Source organism: Mirounga angustirostris, unplaced genomic scaffold (assembly GCF_029215605.1).
Source record: "Mirounga angustirostris isolate CCGP_5_RB_7025 unplaced genomic scaffold, mMirAng1.0.hap1 SCAF_1, whole genome shotgun sequence".
Lineage (NCBI taxonomy): Eukaryota > Metazoa > Chordata > Mammalia > Carnivora > Phocidae > Mirounga > Mirounga angustirostris.
The window spans coordinates 181,983,533-182,007,511 of NW_026991709.1; the positions used below are offsets into that span (position 1 = coordinate 181,983,533).

Here is a 23,979-nt window from a genome sequence, read left to right on the forward strand (position 1 = left end):
TTTTAAAGTTTTCATCTGAAAAGACATGCATCATTTCCCTTCCCATTTCATTTGCCAAGAAAGTCATGTGGCCACACTTAACTGCTCCTACAAATAGGATAGGAAGTCTAATTCTACCGTTCCCAGAAGGAGGAAAGCCAGAAACCAGCATCAATGAGGAACATACCATGCAAGGACTGTGCTAGATACTTTTAGTGACACAAGAATAGATAATGCCTAGTACCCACTCTCAGGAACCTGGCAGTTAAGAAGGGAATCTGTAGCGTACACACATAGGACTTTAAAGCAAGCCAGCAGTGGCTAAGATCACTTTCCCCCATCACATGGAACCAAAGCCATCTATCACAGGGGTTCTCCACCAGGGTGAATTTGCCCCCAGAGGATATTTTTGGTTGGCACATTTTGGAGTGTTGCATGGGAGCCAGGGAGTTTGCTAAATATCCTACAATTCACAGCACAACTCCCCCCAAAAAGAATTATCTGGTCCCAAATATCTATAGTGCTGATGTTGAAAAACTCTGGGTTACGGTAATTTCCAAACTTTCTCACACACACTCCTAAATCCACTGAAATGAAAATCATGCCTTTCAAATGTCTGTAGTTGAGATTATATACACCAGTGCCCAGAAGCCCAAGTGTCCTCTACCATCATACATTTCATGTTCAAGCATGGTACTTTTATTCAGAAGTGCCCATCTTGTACATCTGTTTTGAGATCCACATGAGAGAGTTGACTGTATTTTCAATTCTTTTTTCAAAAAGGCTTTGAAATTCAAATTTAAAGCATTGCTTTTCAAAACAGCACCATAAATATATCTGCCAACTTAATGAAGCAAGGTTTAGTCCCAATGGAAAAAAAAAAAAGTGGCATGAGATAATTAGATGCTGACCATGGATAATAAGCTTTATATCAGGGCTATGGCAAGACCTTGACAGGGTCACCTTTTTCTAAGAACAGTCCACCATGATAGGAGTAGTCAGGAAATGATGGACCACCAGTGACCAAGGAAAGGGGGTGTCTTGAAGCTCTGGGATACTAAAGGAGTTTGTCAGACAACTTTTTACAGACACAAATGAATGCAGAAGCAAGAGAGGCATGTGAAATGAATTCTTTATACTTGAAGATTGAAAGCTGTAAGTAAACTACACTGAGGGAATTTTGACCTTCCAACCTCAACTTGTGTTTGAATTTGGGTTTAAAGTTAGTTCCCAGACAGCAAGTTTTGTTTCCTGGTCTGAGCCGGAGGCTTGCAAAATGACTGACTCCAGAAGGATGATGTGATGCCTGGCAAAAGGATATTTGTGAGTTGTTAATCTGTGAATCAAAAGGCAAACCCTGGCCCAGCAGTATGTTAATCCTGATGGCTGAGAGGAAGCCAGTACAATCATTTACAAGAATGTACCCAGTTTGGGGTCTCCAAACTATGTTTGGAATGTACCAAATCAATAAATTGCTAATTTTTCCACCTGTGTTAGCTCACTGGCTCCTCAGGGGGTTGAAGCTTGTAGTGTAAATACAATCCAAACAGTTTCTTAATTACTCAGACTACAACAGGTCAGAGGAGCATGCCTAAACCCAGTTTGGAATTCTTTTATTTACTAGGTTCCTGCAGTCACAAGGGAAATTTAATTGCTATGCAAATTCTTCATTAAAAAAATGGCCCCTTTCACACCTGTCCTTCGTGAATACCAACGATTTTTTTTTTCTTTTATTCTCTGGGTTCTGTTTACTAAGTAATTATCTTTGTTCAAAGAGAATGTAGGTTCAAGTCTTTAGGAGTGATGGGTCATAATTCCTGCAACTTATTTTCAGAGTTTGGCACAGATAATAAGTATAAAAGTATACACAGACACAAGAATATAGCAAAAGTGGCAAAATGTTATCCTTTAGGTTTAAAATTTCCAAATAAAAAAAGTAAAAATAAATGACCAAACAACCCAGATTCGTGAGGTAGTAGAAAGAAGGAAGTTCTATGATCTAAGCTTGAAATCTTAAAATGAGACGGTATTAAAATTGTCTTAGTTTTTTTTTTTCCTTAGAGAAAATGTGGTAGAAATAAAAGAGCATTTGGATATGATGGAACACAGAATTCAAATCTTTGTTAAATGATACTGAGGATGCCTCTCTTCCCAGGGTGTGTTTTCAGCAGTGATAGGGGATGATTCCAGACTTAGCCACACAATGTCAACTGGTTCCTTTCCTTACCAACAAAAAGGCATATTCAAAAGGATAAAAATAAAGGTATGCTTTTTTTTTTTTTTTTTTTTTTTAAGGATGACTCAGTCTGAGTTCACTTCGATTCACAGCACTGGGCTCTGAGCTGCTTGGCTAACTAGCCACAGATTGTGTTGAGAGAAAAAGTGCTTAATTAGCACTCAGTGCTTGCAAGACCTAACAATTTATTGTAGTGGTTTGTACCCCATCAACCTCCTTGTTGAATGATGCTGTGGACCGAATTGTGTCCCTCCAAAATTCATATGTTAAAGTCCTAACCCCTGTTAAATAACAAAAATTCAACTGAGTAAATTTTAAATCTAATTGGCTTTAATGAATGATTCATGTAATCAGCATCCCATCTAGCAAAAAGAAAGGAGCTCCAAAGAGCTACAGAAGAGAGACGGTTTTTAAAGGCAAAAAGTGTTTAAGACAAGGAACTCATAGGGGCACCTGGGTGGCTCAGTCGGTTAAGCATCTGGTCATGATCCCAGGGTCCTGGGTTCGAGCCCCGCGTCAGGCTCCCTGCTCGGCAGAGAGCTTGCTTTTCCCTCTCCCTCTGCCTGCCACTCTGCCACTTGTGCTCTCTCTCTCTGTCAAATAAATAAATAAATAAAATCTTAAAAAAAAAAAAGACAAGGAACTCATAAACAACAACAAAAAGATTATGTCGGGCAAGCTCTCCTTTCTTTTCCTCTGGGGGACAAAAGGAGTCTATCAGAAGATGACTTCCCTCATGCTAACCAGGAAATTCCAGACTGACCAGCTAAGATTATATTCCTGGATAAGGTTGAAAGTGCAATCTGGTTAGGTATAGTTTCAGTCTGCAGACATGGGCATGGCATAAGTGATTCCATTTTGGTCCTGTCATCTCTTTTTTTTTTTAAGTAAACTCTACCCCCAGCGTGAGGCTCAAACTCCTGACGCAGAGATCAAGAGTCACATGCTCTATTGACTGAGCCATTTGGGTGCCACCCTGTTGTCTGTCTCTGTCTCTCTTTTTTTTAAGATTTAATTAATCAATTAATTTATTTTTTTTACAGAGAGAGAGTGTGAGCAAGGAGACAGACACAGCAGGAGGGAGAAAGACAAGCAGACTCCACGCTGAGTGCGGAGCCTGACATAGGGCTCCATCACATGACCCGAGCTGAAATCAATAGTCAGATACTCAATGGACAGAGCCACCCAGGTGCCCCCTCTCTCCTTTTTAACACCCCCAACTGTGAAGGTATTTGGAGACAGGGCTTTTGGAAGATAATTAGTTTTAGGTGAGGTCATGAGTGGGTGGGGCCGTGATGGGCTTGAAACCCTCTAAGCAGAGACACAGAGAGTTTGTGCTCTCTCTCTCCCTGCCATGGGAAGACACAGTGAGAAACCGAATAAATTTTTTTTTTTTAAGATTTTTTTTATTTTATTTATTTGACAGAGAGAGAGATAGCCAGAGAGGGAACACAAGCAGGGGGGGTGGGAGAGCAGGGAGCCCGATGCGGGGCTCGATCCCAGGACCCTGGGATCATGACCTGAGCCGAAGGCAGACGCTTAACGACTGAGCCACCCAGGCGCCCCTGAAATATATATTTTTATTTTTTTTTTAATTTTATTTATTTGACAGAAACACAGTGAGAGAGGGAACACAAGCAGGGGGAGTGGGAGAGCGAGAAGCAGGCTTCCTGCCGAGCAGGGGAGCCCAATGCGGGACTCGATCCCAGGACCCCAGGATCATGACCTGAGCTGAAGGCAGACGCTTAACGACTGAGCCACCCAGGCGCCCCCCGAATAAATTTTTGTTAAAGTATAAGGGATAACATAAAGCTATAATTATTCAAAACATAACATGTTGTCAATGTGAATTAATGTTCCACAGGCTTCAATAATTAAAACTATCATATTAATTGGAGTGAGGTACTTGCATTGACTATTACACATATACACACGTTTGTACATTACTACAAGGTGAAACAGCTTTAGTTTTTAAATCTTTTGCTATATTACTGAGATGACTGGTGATTGATGAAATTACAATATAAACTAACATCAAACCATAGTATGTTTTAACATTTTTACTCTAGAAAAACAACAGTCTAATCATATAGAAAGAATAATATTATATGCCAATCTCATAATCTCAGTATCTTCAGGTTATTTTAAGAGTTGCCAAGTCTAGGGCGCCTGGGTGGCTCGGTTGGTTGGGCGACTGCCTTTGGCTCGGGTGGTGATCCTGGAGTCCCGGGATGGAGTCCTGCATCGGGCTCCCTGCTCAGCGGGAGTCTGCTTCTCCCTCTGACCCTCCTCCCTCTCATGCTCTCTATCATTCTCTCTCTCTCAATAAATAAATAAAAATTTAAAAAAAAAGAGTTGCCAAGTCTATGCCTATTTCTTATTCTGAGGCAAAAATCTTAAAGCTCCTATTTTGGCATACTTTGTCACCAAATAGTCTCCATGTTTTGCCCTGTAGAAATATATACATTAGTTATATGGAGAAATGGTGGGCATATATTATGTATATGAAAGCTTGAATAGATTTATGACTTAAATACATTTAAATAAATTTGATATGTCTTTTGGCTATATTTTGGGGTACATACTAATTAAGAATTATTTTCTCTTTCTAGAAAATTCAACCTTTTTCATTACAAAGTGACACTCCTAATTTAAGTAATGCCTTTCATCTTAAAGTCTATTTTTTCTGATATTAATACAGCCACACAGTTTTTTTTAATTGGTATATACATGGTCTAACTTTTTTCTCCTTTTACTTTCAACCTTACTGTATCCTTGCATTGAAGTTGGCATGTACTTTTAATATGAATAGCACATATTTTATAGTCAAATCTGAAAATTTTGAAATAGAACGGTTAGTTCTAGATTCAGTGTAATTGCTGTGTATTTAATTTAAATATTAACATCACTATATGTGCATCAGATTTTTTCCCACCCTATTTGTTCTGTTCCTTTTTTTAATTGATAAAGTATTTTTTTATTCCATTTTCTTTCCTTTGTTAGGAAGTTATAAGCACTTTTCCTTTAGTAAATAATCTTAGTCATTATAATGCATATAAGATACATTGTTGATTTATAAAGGTCTACTGTTAATCTCTACTTGTTTCCTTTTTCCAGAAAATGTAAGGTCCTTAAAAACATTTTAATTCCATGTATCTCCCTATTGATATAAATGGCATGATTGCAGGAATTTTATCTGGCATAATTTAAACCCTACGTTACCATTATTGCTTTATATGATCAATGTTTGCTTACATTTCTACATATTTATCATATTCTTTGATGCTTTTTTCCTTCATACAGCTGTTTTCCCATTCTGGATTTTTTCCTTATGTCTGAGACAGGAAGAAAGCTCTCACACACACACACACAAAAAAATCCATACTTTCCTCTTGGTCTTGGACTTACCAGCCTCCAGAACTGAGAGAAAATAAATTTCTGTTGTTCAAGCCACCTAGTTCATGGCCTCTTACTATGGCAGTCCATGCTGACAATTGCAAATATTTTGTTATGAAAGCTGATAGGAATTTCAGAAAAGAGAGGATGCTGTAAGCTATATAGTTAGTACTTTGTAAACACTAAAGCTAGTCTGTGTAAGCTTTTCACATGGTGAATGGCTCTATTTTAACTTAAGGTATATTATACTAGGTAGACACATTCATGTGAATGATGACTAGATTGTTTTTTTAAATGTTCTTTAGCCTATTCTTATTCCTGGCCCATGTTCATTTATATTAAATAAACTATACTAACTGTTCTTTTTGTACACCCTTGTATAGCAAACATTTAGAGATTCTAATATTTCTGCATGTAGAACATTGCCACAATTGTATTATCATAAATTCCTGGGAAAGCTGATATCTAAGCCAAGACCCAGAACAGAGGATTCAGTATTGTGGTACTGTCCTATTTCTTTTAAGGCTTTCCTGACATCTCCTCTCAGTTGGTTTTCACACAAAGAGAGTTAAAATAGAAGCCTTCTTACTTGAATAAAAAGTCTATTAAAAGAGAGTCATACCAACATGATACAGAGTTTAAACTTCTAATTTGAATTCAAAGCATAAACATTCTTTTCACCAGTCTTTTAGTGTAAAACCAGAGTCTCATCTTGGACTAACTCTGTCATTTGGAGTCTGCGCTATTTTTCTTCCTTACACAGTATCTGTATTGCAAAGTCTATGGTTTCCATTTTCAGTTTCTTTAAAGTAGAATGAGAATTTAAAGAGATTTGAAACAACTACATGCAGAATCATTCTAGGCTTTTATGGTCCCCTGTAATATTTTACACTTGTTTTAGCCATACCTAATTTGACAGGATTTTTTTTTTTAAGTGTCTTTATAGAAAGAAGTATTGCACCATTATGTCCTAAGGCAGGGGTTGACAAATTACTGCCCGTAAGCCAAATCCAGCTCCTGGTTTGTTTTGTATTGTCTATAAGCTAAGAACAGTTTCTACATTTTTAAAGGATTGGGTTTTGTTTTGTTTTTGTTTTTGTTTTTAGAAAAAGAAAAAAATATATGAATCTGAAAATGTTTACAATCTGGCCTTTTACAGAAAAAGTTTGCCAGCCTCCACCTTAGGACATCAGAGACCTCTTCTGGATTCTTTGCAGGTACAACAAGTGAGAGCAAGGGGAGTTTTAAGTGCCAGACAAAGAAATGGTGTTCATGTTTTTTGCCAACATTCTACTTACCCAAACTTAATCATATTGATTCCCCCTAACTGTGGGGGAGGCTGGGAATTGTTGCTTTTTTGTTTATCCTGGAGACAAGAGATGTGGTAAAGAAATATCATTTGTTTCTGTCATATGGAGACTTTTCTAATCATCATCTTAGAATAGAAATAAAAGTTCTCTTATTTTGCTCTCATATCTCATTGAATTATGTGTTATTTATGTGACATACAAATCACAAGAGTGCAGCCGACATAAAATATTTGAAATATATAAATGACACTTGATAAGTCTACAGCTCAACTAATGGGATAAGGAGGACATGGGCATCTTGGAGGGGAATCTTCTAACCTGGAGGTTTCCGCGGGCCCAGATTATCAAGCATTCTGTGTAGTTGATGGTTTAGAGCAGTGCTTCTTCACAAGAGGTGATTTTGCCCTTCAGGAGACATTTGGCAATGTCGGGAAATATGTTTGGCTATCCCAACGAAGAGAGTGGTACTAGCATCTAATTGGTGGAGGCCAGGAATGCTGTTTAACAACCTGCCATGCTCAGGACAGCCTTTTGCAACAAAGAGTTATCTGGCTCCAAATGTTAGTAGTACTGAGGTTGAGCAACCCTGGATTACAGAGCATTAGTTGACCTGGCAAGCTCCTAAGTGGAGGTTCGTTAAGAGAGCCTCTATTATATGTATGTAAGAATTAAGTTGGTCAAAATATATAGGAAGTAAATATTTGGAAATTGTTAAAGTTCCTAAGGAAGCCAGTTAATTCATACCTTTACCTCCCTCTGGATCCTAAACACATTGAGATTTGGTATAGAAAGCTCAGGGATAAGTGTACTAGCTTTCTATCTGGCCAAGCCTGAGCGGAGAACATAATATGGACAAATGGCAAAAGGAGAATTCTGAATGCTTCCCTTCAAATCTGAAGGAAGAGAGATCTGTATCTTATCAGCACAGGGAGTCCAGGGAGATGGAGAGAGTGAAACCACAGAAACAGAACAATGTTGAACTCATCAGTGTCTCTTAGCAGAAAAATACAGACCATGGATGGCGGAGTTTTCATCATCTCATTAATTCATTTCTCTTTTCATGAGGTGTTGAAAAGGTGATAGTTTCAACCTTTCCAATTTTGTGGAATTTCTATTTTATTGTCTAGAAAGGACTGTAGAAAGAGGAAAAGGTTGGTTCCCCTCAATTATGGTGGAGAAAGCCCCTTACCTGTAGGGAGCCCACTTTTTTCCTCTCTCTTCTACCTTGACTGAATATAGGATCTTGAGCAAGTCACAACCTTCCAGACCTCAGTTTCCTCTTGTGGGTAATAATCCAGATTCGTTGGCAGAATGAGGGCTGGCTTAGATAATCCATAGAGATCTCTTAAAATTGTAAGAACATCCCGAAGGACACACGGATGATTTCAAGACAGCACAAAGCGTATGCAATTATGAAATCTTGGCTGTAGATCAAGAGTATAATCTCAGTCTTCTAAATGATTAGAAATTGGGCATGGGGAGAAACTGTTTGAATGGAAAAGGTATAGGCATTGTAAGGCATGATCGTTCTGAGCACAGTGTCTTCTTGGGCCTCAGTGATAGCTACCCCTGTGAATTGGAAGTTGGTTATTCTGTTCCCCCAGTTCTCTGTTACCTTGGGCTCTGTGAATGTTCTGACCCCAAATTCAATTATTTCTTTGCATCTTCCATCAATTGTAATTCTCATGTTCTGAGGTTTTCTTTAAAACAGCTCCAGGATTTTTAAAAGTCACCTAATACATTTCTATGATTGGTACTTTGTGGTGATGGGGGCAATATACATACAGGATTGAGACTCAGAGGCAGGAATTTTAGTCATGATTCAGCCTTTTCCCGGCCTAGTGATTGAAGGAAAGTCACTGATGCTTTCGAGGCTTCACTGTTTCATCTGTAGAATGGGGAGAATAAAAGCACTAAACTCTCAAGGCTCTTGTGAAGGTTAAGTGTGTGAAAACACTTGTAAAACTATGAAGCATGCACGAATGTTAGAAGTGTTATACATTCTTCATCTACTTGTAGTCACCCTCTGGGACATCATAAAGTCTTCTTTGCCTTGAGGAATAAACATGAGGGAAAGAAAGTGCCTATTTACTCAATCATTAGGTGTGTAGTTGAAGAATAGTTGGGGGTCCCTTTCTACTGATTCAGACATCTAGATGTGTTTCTAAGGGTCCTACCTCAGGCTGACCACTTGAGGGCAAAGAACAAACTCTCTGTCTCACCACTATATGCACTTAATGGTAAACAGAGGCCCCTGAGGACCCTACCTGACTAGGGGCCTCTGCCTAAGCCACAGTGGCTCCCGAACATGTGATTGAATGGGTTCAGAAATGTTCAGAGCCATAATACTCCATCTCTTTAAATCTCAGCTTTGGAACCTGCTTAACCTCATTAGAAGGAATGACATGAAAATGTGTTATCTAAAAAGCCTTTTTTTCTTGTTTGCTTATTAGATAATTGTCACAGATTAAAAACAGGACTAAGAAAAGTCAATACTGCAATATAGTTCAGCTAGAATTTCAAATGCAGATTTCTAAGAAATAACTATCTCACCCACCACAGTTCTGATGAGTCTCCATAGGCTGGCTGAAAAGGTGGACCTTGCTCAAAACAACCCTCTCTGTTCACACTATTGGATTCAATTGGTTGCCTGGCAACACTGATCACAGGAAACCCCCATTGCTGCCCCCTTACCTAACTTAATTAAACTCAGAATTACATCCCTTCACCCAGGAATTTGGCAATATGTGCTTTAACAGCCATAAAAATGTCCATTCTCTTTGACTCAGTAATTCTACTTTGGGAACTTTCCTAAGGAAACAATCCAAAACATGGAAAAAGCTATGTGACCCAAAATACTCATCCCTACTTGATTTATAATATCAAATGATTAGAGAAAGCATTTAGGTCCACCTTTAGGGAAACAGTTAAATCAGTTGTGAAGAGGCCAAGGGCAGGTTGCCCCCAAGATGAGCCACTTTGGCATGAACATTATTTTGAAAGGAAAGCAATCAAAACCCAGCAGATTTAGGAAAAGCTCTTCACCTCCCACTTAACTGCCAGCTTGTACCAAGAAGAGAGCTATTAAGAGATTCTTCTTTACCTAATAAACTTATCTGTGTAAGAGGGCAACCTTTGTTTTACAAACACCTCCTCTCACCTTCCTGCTAATGTTCTTTCTCTCTTTTGCATCTCTGACTCATAACCTTTTCTTAGCTCATACAAGCCTTATGTTGCCTTACTGTTTAGAATTTCCTTGTCGGTGTGTATTTCCCATACATACACTATTAAATTTTATTTTCTCCTGTTAATCTTTCTCATGTGAATGTGATTCTAAGTCCAGCTAGAAGGACCTTGAGGGATAAAGGAAATTCTTCCTCCCCAACAATTGTGATGTATGCATTCAAGGGAACATTGTACAATCAATGAAAATTGTAGTCATGAAGGTTATATTAAAATATGGAAATACCAATGATATAATGTTGAGTGAAAAAGTAGAATTTACAGTTATCAGCACACTCTGATTATGTGAAAATATGGCTAAGAAATTCACCAGAATGCTATTATCATTTTTGTTAGAGTTGTGAGATCATGGATGATTTTTGAAAAATATTTTTCTCTTTTGATGACTATATAGTTATTTATAATACATTTGTTAAAGATTTACACCTCTGAAACCTGCTTCCATCCTCATTTCTGACCTATTCTGAATTTGTGGAATTAGATAAAAAGAACCTCAGAGTTATGGGGATTGATTAAAGAAGGCATTTGACACTTCCTACAAATAAAAGGAAATTTCACAAAGATATGAAAGAAAAAAAGTGTGAGGGTACCTAGGACATGTTAATATTACTTGATGGGCTGTAAATGAGGAAAGCATGCTCTGTTTTATTTCTAGCTTTGGAGAAGAAAATATCTCAAGAAATGAATGCCTGGATAGGAATGGCTGCCAAGCAATGATCTGAGCAGATTTACAAGGGTTTTTAGAGCACAGAAGGCCGAAAGTGTTTTGTGGTGGTAAGAACCTTGCTTGGGGGTTGCTGAGCCCTAGGTCCTTGCTCTAACTCAGACAGCCTCTGTCTATCTGAACATTATTCTAAAATGAGGACTGTATTATTTCTAATGTCATTTCCAACTCTGAAATTCATTCATTCATTCAACAATTTTTTTTAAGTAGGCTTTACACCCAACATGGGGCCTGAACTCAGGACCCTGAGATCAAGAGTCACATGTTCCATTGACTGAGCCGGCCAGGTGTCTGTCATTCAACAAATTTTTATTGAGCACCCACTGTATTCCACTAGGTATTTGTGGGGCTAAAAACAAAACAACAAAACAAGATAAAATGAGAATAGTACATGATTCCTAATCCCCAAATAAGCATTTGAATCTTATTTTAGGGACAGGGAAAGGAGCAGTTCAACAGTAGGAAGACTTTGTTTTGAATCTATCTTTATAAATAGGTACATGAATTACACTTTATTTTTTAATTTTTTTTAAGATTTTATTTATTCATTTGAGACACAGAGATATATATAGAGAGAGAGAGCATGAGCGGGGGAGAGGCAGAGGGAGAGGGAGAAGCAGACTCCCTGCTGAGCCAGGAGCCCAATGTGGGGCTCGATCCCAGGACCCCGGGATCATGACCTGAGCCGAAGGCAGATGCTTAACCATCTGAGCCACCCAGGCACCCCAAATTACACTTTAAAAAAATTACCATTCCCCTTACTAAGACAGTCAAAAGGAACATTCTCATCTGTCCATTAGTGTTGATACTATGTTCAGTAAGTTAAAAAGCAATTACAGAAATTTAATCTCTGCCTAAGAGAACTCATGTTCTAAGGATTCAAGCAAGATTATAAATACTAAAAAATAGCTTGGTATGACAACCTAGTTGGGAGATACATACCCTATATTTTGAACTTAGATCCTTTATTGTATCTTGGTTCTATCCCTCTCTTGTCATCATTGTTTACATGTTCATTTCCCAAATGGACAGAGTGTAATTCTAACATTCTCAAATTACCTTCTCATAAGAAGGACAGAAGAACGTTAACAGTCTAGCTGAGACTTCCCACTAGGTGCCAAAACCCAAACCTTTATTTAATGTTGACATAAAACTAGACTGAGACACCCACTAGTCAAATACCATAATGTAAACTTTGCCAGTGACAGACTCAGTGCTTTAAGTCAGTCTGTAAGTTTTAGAATTCTGACATAGTTTCCTTTTTTTCACTTATTACTGAGTCCTTCTGTATTCCTAGACCTTCTCTTAATAAAAACAGCTAACACATACCAGACATTTGCTGTGTGCCAGGAAGTTTGCAGAGTACCTTACATACACTATATGATTTTTAATCTTTACCAAAATGCTATAAGATAGGTACCATTAAGTAGATGAGCAATTAAGCGTTAGCTAAAGGTGACAAAATGGTAGTAATAGGGAACCTACACAGTAAGGTTAATGATGTCTATAATTTTGAAACTGTCACTTAAAAATATAAACTTTCACTTTATGTACAACGTCTGCAATCTTGACAATCCCTCATGTAGTGAATGGGGTGCTACACTGCTGAGATCCCCCCTATCTGGGAGTTATTCACCCATTTGCCAGCCCTGAAATGGGCTGATAGGCCTCAGGTCAGTGTCTCAGGAGATTGCCTCATCTGAAGAGAGCTGCCTTTGCTCAAGGCCAGAGGACTTTCCCTCCAAGGACTGGTTAAAACAGGGATAGGAAAGCCCTAACATTGGATATCCTAAAATAGCATCCTGTGGGATTGACTGGGGCCTGTGCTAGGCCTGCTCCTTTCCCCTCTCCCGTACGTACTGATCTCAATATCATTCCTTAATAAACTTCTCTACTCAGAGTCTGCCTCCCAGGAACCCAACCCAACACAGGAACCCCAAATTTGTCAAGAATCACACAATTTGGGGTGTCTGGGTGGCTGAGTTGGTTGGACGTCTGCCTTCGGCTCAGGTCATGATCCCAGAGTCTTAGGATCAAGCCCCACGTTGAGCTCCCCCTGCTCAGTGGGGAGCCTGCTTCTCCCTCTCCCACCCCTGGCCCCTGCTTGTGCTCTCTCTCGCTTGCTCTCTCAAATGGATAAGTAAAATCTTTAAAAAAAAAAAAAAAGAATCACATAATGTCAAAGCTTGGTCAGCAAATGATTATAAACTGTGTGATTGAATAAATGAATAAATGAATGAATGAACTGGTTACAAAGAAGTCCCTGTTTATCTAGTAAACATACTCCATCGTTTGCCTGGCTCAGTCTTACATTATTTGAGAGTTTCAGGAACATATTCCTTGCATAAAATGTGTTCATGATGCTAAGTGCCTCACACACATTATCTCGTTTATTCTTATAACAATCCTGTGAGATAGATACTGTTTTATTCCCATTTTGACTATAAAGAAACTGAGGACAAGAGTGGTTAATATTTTGTCCAGGTAAGTAAGTGAGATGCACAGCTGAGATTTGAACCCATGTCTTTCTGACCCTAGAATCCCCACCATGCTATATTTTCACACTGGCTAATATCTTGGTTTTCTCCAAAGTCACTTATGTATAGAAATAAATAAATGCTTTTTACTTGATTTGTTGATTTGATAGTACTTAAAACATACCTTTTGATGGGGATAGTTAAGCATTTGAAAATGACCTTGATCTAACTTGAAATTTGCATGGAAACTCTACCCTGGTGCTCTGCCTTACAGGAATTTGGCCACCAAATAAGTTGAAGGACTTTAGTTTTTTTACCTGTGTCTTGGGTTCCAGGACAGGAACAAACACATTGTACTATTAAAGCTACATTTGGTGGTTGAGGGAATGAATGAATGAATGAATGAATAAGAAAAATGTCTTCAATTTAAAATTTTACCGGGGGGGTGGGGTGGGGAGAATACTCCCTTACATGTTACAGAAAATTATTTTGTGTGTATATTTACCAAACAGTATTTTAATAGATTGACTTTTTGTGTCCCCTGAAGAATAATGACTAGGCGACAGAAAACTGATGTTTGAGTTTGAACTGAGATGAACAGTAAGAATCAATTAATATTGTATTGCAAAGAATCATAGGTTTTAATCAACTTAATTAGATACTGATTGAACTTATATTATGTGTAAGATAACATGAAGAGAAAATAGTAAAGACCCAATCCTGATAGCAAAGAAGTTACAGTGTAAGATTATGAGGACACACACAAATCTGTAACACAGATACCATGTGATAAATACCAGAGGACAGACCAATAAAGGCCTGTGAGAAGAGTAGGAAGGAGCAAACTGATTTGGCGGGAAAGAGAGGTAAAATCTTCCTTCTGTAGACTCCTGAAATAGACTTCTTTTTTTAATTATTTTTTTTAAAGATTTTTATTTATTTATTAGAGAGAGAGAATGAGAGAGAGCACATGAGAGTGGGGAAGGTCAGAGGGAGAAGCAGACTCCCCGCCGAGCAGGGAGCCCGATGCGGGACTCGATCCAGGGACTCCAGGATCATGACCTGAGCCGAAGGCAGTCGCCCAACCAACTGAGCCACCCAGGCGCTCCTTCTTTTTTTTATTATTATTATGTTGTGTTAATCACCATACATTACATCATTAGTTTTTGATGTAGTGTTCCATGATTCATTGTTTGTGCATAACACCCAGTGCTCCGTGCAGAACGTGCCCTCTTTAATACCCATCACCAAGCTAACCCATCCTCCCACCCCCTCCCCTCTAGAACCCTCAGTTTGTTTTTCAGAGTCCATATTCTCTCATGGTTTGTCTCCCCCTCCGATTTCCCCCCCTTCATTATTCCCCTCCTGCTATCTTCTTCTGCTTCTTCTTCTTCTTCTTCTTCTTCTTCTTCTTCTTCTCTAACATATAATGTATTATTTGTTTCAGGGGTACTGATCTGAGATTCAACAGTCTTACACAATTCACAGTGCTCACCATAGCACATACCCTGCCCAATGTCTATCCCCCAGCCACTCCATCCCTCCCACCCCCCACCACTCCAGCAACCCTCAGTTTGTTTCCTGAGATTAAAAATTCCTGTATCAGTGAGGTCATATGATACCTGTCTTTCTCTGATTGACTTACTGAAATAGACTTCTGATCAGTTACTCCCTTACTCAAGAACTTTCAAGAGCTCCCTATTTCTTACAAACACAGCCTAACCCCCTTAAAATGGCCTTCAAGACCCATGTTTGCTGGGCTACAGTCCTCTAAGTGTAGGGTGATAAACTCACCCTGATTTTCCCAGAACTTACCCAGTTTTAGTACTGAAAGTACTGCTTTCCTGGAGAGCCCATCAGCCCCAGGCAAACCAGGACAGATGGTTACCCTAAGCACACATTTAGTGCTTCATGAGGCCAAACTGAACCACTCTCTGGTTCTTCCAACCTTCCCCTTCTTCCTCAGTTCTGACTTTTTTTTCTTGCCTCAGCGCCTTTTCCCCAACCTTATACTCAAACCCTACTCTGAATTCAAGAACTACATTTAGTATCCCCATCACCAAGGCTTGATGATGGTGTTACCTATGTTGTTACCAGGAGTGCTAATATGAACTAACCTTTATTGAAACTTCTAACATTTTAAGTGGATTTCCATGTATAACCTTCATTTACCCTCGATTATATAGATTCTACAATTATCCACATTTTACAGAAGAATAAACTGAGACTCAGTGACAATATTATAACTTATCCAAAGTTACCTAGCTAACAAACGGCAAAGCTGAGACTGAACTCCAGATCACTGTCACACAAAACTCCAGGTTTCTAATCATGGCGGTACACTTAGTCTCATGTGGATGAATGGAGGAGATTTTAAAACCGAGCAGTAAAGAAACTAAGTTTTAGATGGGGAGACTATGCCAAGCCAAGTGAATAGTAATACTAATACTACTAAAAGGAGCTAACATCTGGTGAATACTCACTCTTTACCAGACAGCATGGCGTCTCATTCTCATAGATAACCTATGGAGGAAAGTCCTATTACTATCCTTGTTTTTCTGGTGGGGAAACAGACTCCGGAAGATGAGACCCGTTGCCCAAAGTTACATGGCTGGTTAATGGCAGAGGCAGATTTCAGACTCACCTTCATATAATTCCAGAGCAAAGGCTGTGAAGATTATGTTCTAGATACCAGAGAGGAGAGAAATTATGGGGTGTCCCTGCAGTAATACCAAGTCACCTGGTTTGGATGAAGCATAGAGGGCATAAGGAGAGCTGTAACGATGATGATGATGATGATGATGATGATGATGGCTGTTCTTGGACTAAACCCTTCCCATTGCCTGTCTTGTTTGATGGTGGTAACACAGATAGGCAACATTTACTGAGGACTTTATTGACTAAGCACTATACACAGCACTTTTCATGGACACCTATCTCATTGACTCCTCTCAACAACCCTTAAATAGGTACTGTTATTATCCTCCTTTTGAAACAAAGAGAAGGATGGTTGGGTAGTTACCAACTCATGATTCCTAGAAGAACCTCTTTTTCCAGTTTCGTGAATACCATCAAAAGATGCTCAGAGCAACTGCGTGCAAACACACACCTGTTCTGCCTGCAACCCCTCCTCCCCCCACGTGGACCTTCCAATCAAGCCGGTTTCCAATCAAGGCGGTTTCAGCCGAAACTAATTTCAGTCCACAGCACGCCACAAAGCAGGCACCATCTCAGAACTTGCTCCCCACAGTCAAGATTCGGCATATGAAAGTAATTCAGCTTTTTTTTTTTCTCCTGCGGGGCAGAGGGGTCCCCAACAGCTCCCCACCCCCGACCCCCCCGTGGTGTTTCTCTTATTGATGTGGGACTGCATCGTGACGCGTCATCTGCTAGCCTGGAGAACACGGCTGTCCAGGTAGGTCCCTTCAATGTGGGCTTCATCCCACCAGTCACATAAGCTGCAGTGAACGTTCCAAAGAGTTGTATTTAGCTCACAGCAGTTTTCCCGTAACGAAGAAGCCGCTGTTGGAAGTCGCGTTGGCCAAAAGGCTTCTCTTTGAAGGCAGAGAAGGCGAGGGTGAGAGCAGCACCAGCTAGAGCTGCCTGGAGAGCCTGGACGCCTAGCCGACTCTCTTCTGCCACCTAGCGCTGCTCGGAATTAAAGGTCACGCTCTGTTGGAAGGTTGCTGACCGTCTCTTCTGCCCACTAGGAATCTAGTTGTCTCTTGCAAGGTGTGTTCTTTGTGTGAGAGTAAACGTTCGTCATCTCTAGGCATTTTTCACGACTTTTGAAATGTGGCCACGTCTTGATCTTTCGGAAAATGGGTTTTGATACTCCAGTGCATCGAGAAATAAAGCTAAACCGAGGTGGATTTCAGATGTATTTGATGAATATGAGCTTCTTGGAATCCATTTCAGTTTCGGAGTCAGGCGTTGGACAATAATACAATGCAGGCTCCTTTAGTAGAATTTTACCTGTGGTTTCTGTCATCTGGCTTTTCAGAAATCGGTCCTTTTATACAATATGAGGTTGGACAAAAATGAAGTCAGAAAGCTCCAGGGCAGTTTTTGAACTTCGGCCTTCAGTCTTAGATACCCAATTTTAGGGAGCATTTTGAGGGAAAAGATGATATTCTGTACTTCAGTACTTCCTTGGGGGAAATAATGAGAATACAGCCTTTGTTCCCTTTTAGAGATACAGAAAAGCCCCTAGATTTTCCACTTACTGGAGTCTCCTGGTCTCCTGAGGGTGTGTACACGTGTGAGAGAGAAAGAGAGATTCAAGTCTCTGGAGGTTTGTTTGCTTGACCTCTGAGCTTTGCAAAGGAAAGGGTTTATGTCTATATAATTGCTGTGATGATTATTGTTATATATTTAGATTTAGGAAGGTGCCTTAAAAACCACAATATAAATCCTTATCTTTTGAATGCATTTTTTCGATCATTTTTAAGTGGCACAATTAACTGTTATAATTAACCATTCTACACACAAGCTTACATTTATAATAGATTTTTTTAAAAGTCATCTTTGGAACATTCAACTCATTTTCCTATGTTGACTTCATGTAAACTCCTTGAGATACTGTAGTGCCTGTTCTGATTACCCCACAGCACAATGGACTTGGCCTGGCTATAACTAGCTGGTCGAAACGGAAAACTCTCATGGGGTTATGGAGCTTCTCATGTTAACAAATGTTACTTCTTACAAATGAGAAAATTTTTATTGAACAACTTTGTTGAAACAGGTGGTTTTCTGTAGTTTGGTGGAGGAAGAAAGGCTTCCCAAATTATTAAGATTTGATATTGAAGAAAATTTAAAAATCATGTGCAAATGTCTCCAGAAAAGATCTAAAAATGATAGCCCTTAGAGATTCCAATAGGACCGGCACCAGTTGCAGGTTCTAGAATTCAGCCAGGTGATGCTTACTGCTACATAAATGACAACAGCTGGAAATCTTCTAAGTCAGGGTGGATCTCATCCTATAATTTTTCTTCCTGTAGGTATATTGTCATTTTATCTTAGGTGCATATTGTATAATTATAAAAACAATAGTTTTCCACTTTTAAGTACATTGAAAAGATTAAATTGTTTTATAAAACCATTCAATACACTTGTATTGAATAACAAAGAGATCCATGAATTTATTTAGGATTTTTGTTTTGTTTTGTTTTTCACATAGAATGGGTTCATCTGTTTGCTATGTGGGGTTATATAGCATTGATTCAATTCAGTATGGCTCGAAAGAAGCAGTCTCAAAATGATGATGATGGTAATAATAGAGGTTTATTGGATGTACGGCACTGTTCACAATATATGTGTGCATTATCTTATTTAATTGGCATTCAATCCCATGAGGTAGGATTGTTACTCTCTGCTTGACATATGCAGATTGAATTCCCCGACTTAAGTACTGCAAATAGTCAAGCGACTCCTAGATGATGAAGCTGTATTCAGGCCTAAAACTTTCTGGCTCCTAATGCTCTGCTATTCTATTCCTCTGTCATTTGACTTGCCTTTTTCACCTTGGGGTTAGGAACTGAGTTAATTAGAGCAGGTGATAATGAAGCCAGTCAACTGGTTGAATCCTCAATTTTTCCTATTTTCTTATTTCATAAAGATAAAGAGTGCTTTCATTTACTTGAAAGGACTAAGGTGTGTCAATATTGGCTGTTTATTTTCTCAGATACCACTGAGCTAACTGAATTAGATGGGGCTGCACGCTCCAGTTCCTCATTGTCCTCACTGGCTGCAGGTCCTCACATGACCTCCTTGCTCCTTGATGTCCTTTACTTTGTGATCCCGGCTTTGGTCTCAGGCCTGCAGAAAAGCGAGTTAATTTGGCAGCAAAGAGTTATGTATTAGAGATTTCTAATGTGTCAAAATTTGGTTGAGTTTTGAGTGAGTTGTTCATGGGATTTGTTCCTTTAATTATTGTTTTAAAATAGTTGTAAAAAGTGGCGATAGAATGTGGGCAGCACGTGTGTGAACCCTAAAACTTGGATTCAAAACTATTTCGAGATCGATAGTAAAATTCTTTCTCTCACATTTCAATAAAGCAGACGTTTTGAAGTGCTTAGTCTGCACTCAGGACACAGAAGAAATAGGTAAACACAAGACTGTACACTCACAGGTGTGGTCCCTCGGAGCCACCCCCGCATCTGAACCATAGAGGGGGCTCCGGTCTTGGCTCAGATACTGCTTGAAACAGGACCTTAAGCCTCCCGAGTTTTCTCAGGTGAATATAATAAGGTAATTGGTCTAAGTTATTGCTTTAAAGTCCCCCTCCTACATCAGGGTGCTATGATTGTGGAGTTATGACATCTGTTTTCTTTCATTATGTCTCAAGAAGAAAAGGCAGCGGGATTCTTTTCATCAGAATTTTAGATGATAAGCAAAAATGCTAAACCTTCTTCCAAGGAAGGTCATATTAAAATGAACTGTAATGAATTCGGATGCTCGGAGTTAAGTCTAAAGGGGTTAGGAAAGCACCATCAGTACCTGAAGGGGTGTAAGAATGAGTGTGGTTGTCATTCTTCATAATTGCACATGCAAGATTAAGTCTTCTACTTCATGTCTTAAAAATAGGATTAAAATACAACCCTAGAGAAATTTTAATATGCACGAAAACTTCCAATGAAGATTAATATTTTATTTTACCCACACAAATTTAATTTTATTTTACTGGTAAGCAGAAAAATTTTGTTATTCTTATAAACTACTGATAATTGCCTTAACTGCATTAGCTTTGTTCAAATTTATATTGATTGCAGAGACCTAGATAATTTTAATTCCATAAGCTTGGTTTTCTTATACCAAGAGGAAATAGCAGAGTGTATGTACTTTATTCTTTGCTTTCTGTGAGCTTTGTTGTTTTGAATATAAAAATCTAGTTTTCCCTAAGGCAATGAAAATGTTTTTGGGTGTGTGTGTGTGTGTGTGTGTGTGTATGTGCTTTCATTTGTAAGGAAATTGGATGAAACCTGAAAATAGGCTAGGAACTTGATAACAAATGTGAGTATACACTTATTCTCAATATCGGTAACTTTTTCATTAACCAGGAAAATTAATTTAGCCTTTGTTTTGAAGTGAATATTTTTATTAAATTCTTAAATATGATGGAGGAAAAGTGCTTTTCACTGTCAAATTTTTGTTACCAGTATTAAGTGAATGGAAAATTAAGGGGAATGCAAATAAGGGAGGAAAGAGGAATGATTTGAATACCTACTAATGGTCAGGCCTTTCCCAGACATTATCCCAGTTAGTCTTAGGAAGAATTCTCTATGGTAGATGTCACAATCCCGATTTTGCTAAAAATGAGGCTAAAATATGGTCACAAGCTCACCACTAGCAGGATCTGATTTCAGGTGGCTTGAGAGCTTTCCATTTCACCATCCTGAATGGAAGAAGTCAGTTTTTGTGCAAATACTATTTCTTATCTGTCTTCGCTATTAGACTATAAGTTGTTTGAGACCAGAGATGGAATTTGCTTTCTTCTGTTCTCCATCCCAGCACACTTCCTAAATCCTGAGGAAGTGCTCGGAAGAGCACTGTGAACACAAGAGCACTAAGAGAAATAGGAATTGAGTGAACAAACCGGTGAAACAATGAACTTCACTTTCTATCTTTCAAAACGATGATTTTTTAGGCTACTGATTTCTCCTTACTAAAGAGGATGGCTGTAGAAGTTTAGGGTTAAGTCCATGACTCATTTTAGTGACTATATGGAAAGGAATATGTGAGTAGCATTTAAAATAATTATCTTCCTTTTGGATCTTGGATTTTAGGGCCCAAATAGCTAAATGTGTTACAACGTCATTTATTAAAAAGGTTTAGAAATAAGACCTGTTGAACCACAGTCTGTTCTGATTGAATCTCATCAAGTTCATTCCTAATAACCTCATGTGCAACAAAATGTCTTCCCAAATGGAGCATTAAGTATGTGGTACCAGTTTCCCAGCATCACCTCTAAAACCAAGTGTCTTGTGTAGTCTTAGTGAGCAAAATTGGTAACCAGAGAAGGTTACTCACCATCCTGAATGTACTTATTTTATAATCATTGCGCATATGGCCAGTGCCTTGGAGTCAGAAGCTGTGTTCCTAATACAGAGGTTCTTGAACTATCTTTGGATAAAACATTTTCACATCTTTCATATATTCCAAGCTCACTCATTTTATGGTAAGTAGCTCAGGGACTTGGTGTCTCAGTAAAAAAATATGCCTGTTTCGTACTTGGTTACTTTTAAGAAGAAGATTCTTGAAATTAATTGATGACATATATACAGGATTAAAATAATCCTCCTGGCTTCTCTTACTCTTAAATTCAGTGCAAAATAACTTTACAAATTATCATCTTAAACGGACCTTGTGTTGTGGTCAACAGCATTCCCTTTTTCTAACTACTGGGGCCACTGTTCATAAGCTTTAAAACTGACAAGTGTGCTTTTTCTGAGAATTGTTTCTATTCGGTGCTTAATGCAATCAGTGGAAAGGCAGAGTACTGAATTGTGAATATTATAGCCTTACAATGATTACCATTTTAGTGTTTTGGCTTGACATTAATTAGCTTCTCAGTGCTGCGATATTTCATACAAATGTACACAGACAAAACTGAAGGAATTTTGTTAAAACCATGACTCATGTGTGTTGAGGTGTTCTCCACACCCGAGAAAGAAATCATCTTATTCCACATCTCTTTTGTGAGAATTTACTAATACTGTACACTTTGTATTTCTAATACATAGGTGTTTAAGTATTTTGTTGCATTTTTCCTTCTAATTCTATATTAGAACACTGAACATAACAATTTTAGACCCTAATTGTGTTAAATTCTGCTAATTGTTATTAATCCATCACAGTAAAGATAATATAGAACCACCATAATCACTTTTTTAAATCCTATTTGAACTTTAGAGTCTTAGAGAAGTCACCTTTGATCTTAAGTGGTTAATCTTTTCCTCTTCTGTTTGACAAGTTGGTGTCTTTAATCATTTCCCTTATGTAAAAATAATTCATCTTTGCTGTTAAGCCTTTTTTACCTTATATCAGGGAACTCTATGTTCTGGGTCAATTTTGGAAAATTGAGTTTATATCTCAGAACCATTTGGCATGATGTACTTTTTGTTACTGTTTTTAGTAGTATTTTCATTAAGTGTTATTTTTCATGGACATTTTAGCACAACGTTTATTCCTAGTATCATGTACATGTGGCACATCTCATTACTCAGCATGATTAAACAACATGGTTAGAAACTTTCCTGCTAGGCAAAGTATGTTTCTCCATTCCATGCATATCCACGGATGGTGGTGGGACACCACCTTCTTCTTTCCTTTCTTCCTTTATCAAATATCGATAAAGCATCTTATACTTATCAAGTCCTGTGTAAGAGCTGAGGAGCATAGATGAATAACATACCAGCAGCCCTGGTTCCCCAAATCTCCCCAAATAGTAATTTCAGATTGAGATAAATGCAGGTAGCATGGATGGCATGAGATAAGAACAGTGATAGGGAGGTGATGAATGTACTCTAGAGTCTGAGGGAGAGAAGGGACCAACCTTGTTTACTGTAGCCATGGAAGAATTCAGAGCAGATGAAAACTGAGGCTTGACTTGAAAGAAGCAGAGGGTTCTACCAGGTGGAGAGGGTGAGAAAGAACATTCCAGTCAGGAGAACTTTGCCAGTGGTAGCTCTGAACATTAGAGGTCACACCATGTCAGAAAGTCTGGAGTCCAACAAACAACCTCTTCAGCACTTACTGGCTCTCAACCCTTGGGTAAGCTATTTAATATACTTGAGCTTAAGTCTCTTCGTTGGTTGTGGGATTAAATCAGATACATACCAAACTGTCCACACAGTGGGTGACACATAATAGACGCTCATTAAATTTACTTTATTCTGTTACCTAGGTGTTCAGGGATGATCAGTTGGAATATCGTCAGATTATTGATAAGGGCAGTGAGTGACCAAAGATAGAATGGAAAAGAGAGGCTGGATGCAGGATTGTGAAGAGTCTTCTATCTCATACTTCTGTTTTATCTTGAAGTCAGTGAAAGTTGATGAAGTACCAGAGGATGCTGTGATCAGATCTATTGTTAGAATTGTATTTCTTGGGGCAATCTGGAAGACGGACTGGAGGAAGATAAAGCATGTTCTTCCCATCCATCAGGAATCCACTGAGCATCCATTCTGGTTGTCTTGGCCAGAGATAGTGAGAAGTGGATTTCAGCTACCAGGAAGGCGGGGGGGAAGGCTTTGGGGTCTGCATGTGCTGGTGCTTGAGACATGGTGATTCCTGGGGGCGCAGGGCTCAGGAAGAGTAACTGTGGGGTAGTTTCTGAGGCCTTGGGAGCCTCATCAAAATTTCCCATTGGTTGAGCTAAAACAGTAGAGTGCTTACCTCCAAAGGAGCTATATAATGCTCTAGAGAGGGAACACCTGCCTTAGTAATGTCCAGGAACAGAAACTCAGGGTTTACCCTCCTCTTTTGGACCTTTCAAGCCTTTCAGGCTAGAGAGCCAGTCTTACTCTTGACAAGTAATGCTAGAGCCACATGTCCTGGTAGGAATTTTTTAAAATACAGTTTTATCTTCTCACCCTCTGCCTCTCCAGCAACCCT

At 38.9% G+C, this 23,979-nt stretch overlaps 1 long non-coding RNA gene across 1 annotated transcript; it reads left to right on the forward strand.

Moving 5' to 3' along the window:
• The first annotated feature begins 6,702 nt into the window (after positions 1-6,702).
• On the forward strand, positions 6,703-16,686 carry LOC135362307 (uncharacterized). Its single transcript, XR_010406855.1, has 3 exons — positions 6,703-6,828; positions 10,820-10,938; positions 16,671-16,686. It is a non-coding gene; the product is annotated as an uncharacterized LOC135362307 (long non-coding RNA).
• The last annotated feature ends 7,293 nt before the right edge of the window (positions 16,687-23,979 follow it).